The sequence below is a fragment of the Etheostoma cragini genome, chromosome 13, assembly GCF_013103735.1.
Source record: "Etheostoma cragini isolate CJK2018 chromosome 13, CSU_Ecrag_1.0, whole genome shotgun sequence".
Classification (NCBI taxonomy): Eukaryota; Metazoa; Chordata; class Actinopteri; order Perciformes; family Percidae; genus Etheostoma; species Etheostoma cragini.
Window position 1 is genome coordinate 6,454,377 of NC_048419.1, and position 6,000 is coordinate 6,460,376.

The 6,000-nt window shown below is 41.4% G+C and overlaps 1 protein-coding gene across 1 annotated transcript in view; it reads left to right on the top strand.

The window, feature by feature from the left end:
- LOC117955568 (mothers against decapentaplegic homolog 6-like) overlaps positions 1–1,453 on the top strand; it is a 68,830-nt gene extending 67,377 nt beyond the window's left edge. The window contains exon 4 of the transcript XR_004659088.1: positions 1,441–1,453. The gene's annotated coding sequence lies outside the window, so the exon portion shown is untranslated. The remainder of the gene's footprint in view (positions 1–1,440) is intronic.
- Positions 1,454–6,000: the final 4,547 nt, after the last annotated feature.

The window sequence follows — 6,000 nt, forward strand, 5'->3', positions numbered from 1 at the left end:
CTCACCTGTTCCCCATTACCTCGTTACCCATGTGTTTCCTTTGTCTCTTTTCAGATTGTTCCGTCAGTTTGCCGTCGTCCCGTGAGTGTGTCAGCCTTTGCCAGGCGACTTGATATGTTGTTTGTCCTGTTCATCTGGCTCCCTGCCTGACTGAGCCTGCTGCCTGTTCCCTTGTTACCAGTGAGTTTTTGTTCATTTGTCTTCCTGCCTGTCTGAGCCGGCAGCCTGATCCCAGTGAAGTTGAATGCTGAGCTAAAATCCACAAACAGCATTCTGATGTCAGTATTTTTCTCAAGGTGTGTGAGGGCTGAGTGGAGGGCAGTGGAGATGGCATCATCTGTGGATCTGTGTGTTCTGGAAACAAACCGTTGAGGGTCCAGGCCGGATGGGATGTTGTTCTTTATGTGCTGAAGAACCAGTTTGTCAAAGCACTTCATCAGAATGGGGCTGAGATCTTACAGCTGGCTCTGTGAAGTTCCACTGGTAATGCCTCATTACATATCTTTGGCCTCTTTCCAGTCTCTGCTGATGTCCGTGCTTCACCTCCTTGATGTCCGCTTTCAGTCTTGCTTTGGCAGTGCTGTAAGCTTCTTTATCAACTGACCAAAAAGCAGCTTTTTTGGCTCTGGATAGAGCCCTCACCACTCCATTTATCCAGACCTTTTGATTGAGGAATGATTTTTATTGTCTTAGTGATCACCACATCATCAACACATTTGCTAATGTAACATGTCACACTGATGTATAATCCTCAAGGCTCTCCTTGGTGGTGACCTCATCTGTCCACACTTTGACTTATGATCAGACTTGCAGCACTGTCTTTATATTTCAATGAAAGCTTGAATGTTAACCTGAAAATGTTTTAGAATGGCATAAAATTAATAAATGAGAATGTGTCTGTACACCTAGCCTATGTGTCTTAAGCAGCATAGGCATCATGAGTTTGCTTTCACTCCCGACTGCAGCTCAATATATCATGTGGACTGTGTGTAACCCACCCTGAATCTGATGGTTGTTTAAAAGTTAAGTCGGGATAATGTGATAGTGTGATCAATAATTGTCACAACACAAAACAACTTCTGTCAAAACCTCATTTAGTTCAGGGCTGAGCTGCCTTGATGCGACCGCTTACCTGTGAATGACATGAGTGCGTCCATTAGCGCCTGAAGCCCATATCTTGACCCTGCCATGGTCTGTGCGCCATCAGAGCAGAAGCCCATACAGTTTTCCCATTTAAGGCCGGGATCTTTGATGTAATTGTCCATGATCTTAAACAGTTCATCAGCTGTGGCTCTCTTTTATGTATTTGCAATACAGCAAATCCTTGCACAGTGACGCCATTCACAAAGAGGACGTACGATATCAACAAGCAGTCTTTATTGCTGTCAGTAGTTTCATCCACTTGTAATGCAAAACGACTGTCTTTTTTTATTTTTAAAGTTTTTTTTTCCCCCTTTTTATGAGATAGGCAAACAGATGTGTGAAAGGGGGAGTGACATGCAGCAAAGGGGGCACAGGCCGGATTCGAACCCGGGCCCGCTGCGTCGAGGAGCAAGCCTCTGTACATGGGCACCCGCTCAACCCACTGAGCTATCTGGGTGCCCAAAAAAACTGTCTTTTAATTGTTCTACGAGTTGTTCCACAAGAGCACTGAAAATGTGCCATATACGTTTTGCATTTGTGTCATTGGACAGGTGGACAGCTTTTAATTTTGCTGCGCTTGTCTCGTCAAGCATAACTGACACCAATTTCTAGAGTAGTGGGGAGAACGAGCTGCTCGGCAATTGTGTGCCTTACTGTTTACTGATGCAGCTTTTACCATGCAAGTCTCCTGTTAATGGTATTCTGACAGTTTTCTTTGCAAGTAATCAAGTGGCTTATTGACGTGACTGGGGTGTGTGGTCTCTAGGTGTCTTCTTAATTTGTTGGGTCTCCTACTGTCTGCTGCTAGCACAACACACAGAACACACATCAGTCTCTCCTCTGCCCCCACCACCGCTGCCGTAAATCAAGACCAATATACCCTTCATCAGGAATATCCTGTCTAAAAATGATGCACAAAAACTAGCCCATGCATTTGTTACTTCTAGGTTGGATTACTGCAATTCTTTGTTATCGGGCTGCTCGGAAAAGTCCATAAGGACTCTTCAGCTGATCCAGAATGCTGCGGCACGTGTTCTGACGGGAACCAGGAAAAGAGATCACATCTCTCCTGTTTTAGCTTCTCTGCATTGGCTTCCTGTAAAATTTAGAATAGAATTTAAAATCCTTCTTCTCACCTACAAACCTCTTCATGGTCAGGCTCCATCTTATCTTAAAGAGCTCATAGTACCTTACAACCCTACAAGAGCACTACGCTCCCAGAATGCATGATTACTGGTGGTTTCTAGAGTCTCTAAAAGTAGAACGGGAGCCAGAGCGTTCAGCTATCAGGCTCCTCTCCTGTGGAACCAGGTTCCAGTTTGGGTCCGGGAGGCAGACACCGTCACCACGTTTAAGAGTAGGCTTAAGACTTTCCTTTTTGATAAAGCTTATAGTTAGGGCATAGAATCGAATATTGTTAGGGAGTAGTAGTTAGTCACATAGTTTTCAGATGTATCTATCATATAATAAAACTAAAGGGAGACTTGGCATACAGCCCGATCCGGTTTGGGAGAGTTCTAGCCCAACCGGGCTGGAGCTCTCTTTACCTTGTCTCTCTTGGTTTTACTGTAATAGTTTTAGACAGCTGGGGACTTATTTTGATACACTGAACTCCTCTCTCCTCTCTTTCCATCTTTTCATTCATGTGCATCCATGTCCCAGAAATGCTTGTTACTAACCTAGCTCTGGGGAGTCATTCCCTGGAGTCCTTATGTTCTTTTTTTCCCCAGCATGTTCCCTTGGATCAGAGAGGCTCCAAAATCAAGGTAGCAGCTCTTGCCTTGGTCCCGCTTCATGTTCTGTGATGCCATGTTCAACTGCTACACTACAGTGCCCAGCTACGTCCTGCTACGTCCTGCTGTGCCTTGTAATGCCGCACAGCGTCCTGTTATGCCATGAACTACTAAAAAGAACTGCTACAATCTACTAATTTTTCATTCTAACCCCAACTGGCACGTCAGACACCGCCTACCAAGAGCCTGGGTCTGATCGAGGTTTCTGCCTAAAAGGAAGTTTTTCCTTGCCACTGTCGCACTGTTGCTTGCTCTGGAGGAAACTACTAGAACTGTTGGGTCCTTGTAAATTCTGGAGTGTGGTCTATCTGTATAGTGTCTTGAGATAACTCTTGTTATGAATTGATACTATAAATAAATAAATTGAATTGAATTCATATTTTCTTTTTGGTTGATTAGGCCCCGTCTGGTTTGTGTCTCTCTGCTGGCGCTGTCCCGACAACTTTTGAGGTCTGTGTCGTAAAAGAATCCATGCATATACATATATATCATTTATATACGCACACACTTTTAAATGGGCGCAAAAAGTTTGTTTTGCTACAAATAATATGCCAATGTCACGTCAATCATTATTTTGGCCCTTTGGTTCTAGGTTAAGTTTTTCTCATATCTAATGTTCTTTTAATTTAGACTACATGTAGGCTAGTAATGATTTCTTTGTTTGTAGGTGTGATTGGTCTAATAAGCGGCAACAGACAGCTATAAGGACGGTATGCTACTATATATTCAGTTGTGATATCGAGCTTAAACGGGGGTAAATGTTAGAAAATGTAACTGTTAAACTGAATATCTCTTTCATTGTTTCACTTGTAAAAGCCATCCTTGTCTAAAAGCACCCAAGGTCACATAGTTCACCAAAGAACTAGGCCAGGCTTCTTCCCTTTCACTCCCCAGTTTCCCACACTAGGTAGAGTTTTGTTTTTGTCTTTTAGATGCGAGGCATAGAGGTGGGAGGTGGGTTTCAGTGTATAAATGGAAACTGAAGATGTCTTTTAGTCCATCTCTGTACTCATTGAAGTGCATGTGATTGATTCCTTGCGCAAGTAAAAAAGTTAAAGTGACTCCACTGACTCTTGGCAGTCTTTTGGTAATGCTTTTCAACAGTTTGTGTGTATGTGTGTGTGAATGTGAATTTTTGAGTGTGTGCCTATGTGAATTTTTGGGACATCTCAGCACTTTAAAAGATAAGCGGCTCTCCCAGCAAGTGGCACAAACAAAAAACAAAGTGGCCTACTTATGGTTTCTCACTCAGGAAAGTAAAGCATCATGTTAAATATTTGTGGACTTTGTCAGTTGTCTTGTTTTGGGATTATGTATGATTTACATATTCTAGTCTGCAAGTGCGATTGTGATTATGGACTCCCTCTGCACCTTGGCTGTGTGTGTGTGTGTGTGTGTGTGAAGGAATGCCTGCTGGTATACAAACAGCCAATAAAATGTAACACAGTTCATGTAAAATATGTCTTAATACCATTAGTTACTGTTATGGTTGGAAATACTGTGCATTAATTACACTGTACTGTACATTACAATGTGTTATAAACTATGTATTTATTAGGTAAAGAGTGTGTGCATGAGCATGGAATGTGTGAGTGTGTGTGGAATGTGTGTTATAATGAAGTAGAACAGAACAGAATTTTTTTGTGACATCATCACAGTTCCAGTATCCCAGGTTCATGCACATAATTCTCATAAAGAACCTCACTTCAGTCCTGGACTTTGAACTGTGAACATTTCAACCACAAAAAGTAAAACTTTTCACTTCAAACTCATCACTTGCAAGGGCAACAAGCAGAAGAACTAAAAACTGACGTCTCTACAGAAAGAGGTATAAATCATTCTTTACTTGAGTATTTTTGGCTGCTTTTTACTTCTAACTCACTTCAACTAAATGTAAGAAATTAATCTTTGATTTTTGCAGCACAATGTTAATTTTACAGCTACAAGTACTGGTTATTTTTTCAGATTTTACTTACCAAACATACACACCAGTTTTTTAAATATGATGCATTAAATTACATTTAAGCACCCAACGCTTTATGAGGCAGTTAACATAAGCTACACCGCAACAGCAGCTTACTTAGTTAGTCAATAATAATAATGATCCAATAATATAACAACATAACACTGACAGGGGTCATTCTGCATTGATAGGACTTTAACTCTGAATGCTTTCAGTTAGCTTTGTTGCAAAGACTTTGACTTTTGTGAGTTAAATTCATAAAGAGATGAATAGATCACCTAAATACTCAAAGAACCCAAATAATGTTTATCACATTATATCAATTGTGAAAAGTTTTAGAAGGTAGAAATGAAGCCATAAAAAAAATGTATTAGTTTTAAACAAACTTAGTAAAATTGAACTTACCCTGCTCACATTATTTTATACATGTACATTGCTCCCTGGCTGCTTTGTGGCAACACTAGTACTAGTAGTACCTGTATCTTACACTTTGCCACTGTATGTCTTTTCCCAACAGAATATAAATTCCAAACAAAGCCCTCTTGATCCAAATAAAATGGAGAATGAGGCAAAACATTTCAAAAACAGTGAGACAGATTCTACCTCCAGAACCTCCAGCTCGGGAAGCGAGAGGACTGTCTCCTCAACTTTATCGATTATCTCAGTAATCTCTGATATAGGCAGCATAGTTGTCTCAGGTACACTGGATCGGACTTCTAGCAATATTAACGAGCTGATGCAGTCTATCTCCTGGTGGGAGGCTGACAAACACTCTAAGTCAGAGACTGATGATGATGAGGGTAAATCCTCAGCGGATTGTCGCACCAACCAAAAGGCGAAGCGGCAGTTAAAAAGTTTTTTTGGCCTCCTCCAAATATTTGCCGAGCACAAAGGAGAGACAGTGAAAGACACAAAGAAAGACCGGGTCACTGAGAGTTATTCAACACAGGCTTGTAATTCTGTCAGGACAGATGAGAAATCTGCAGGCGAACGTGATAGGAAGATCTATAAGAAAATTACATCTGCATGGAATACCTTCTTCAGATCAACACCAAGGGAAAATGTCCAGCTGACAAAAAAACCTTTCCTGGTCTTACCAGG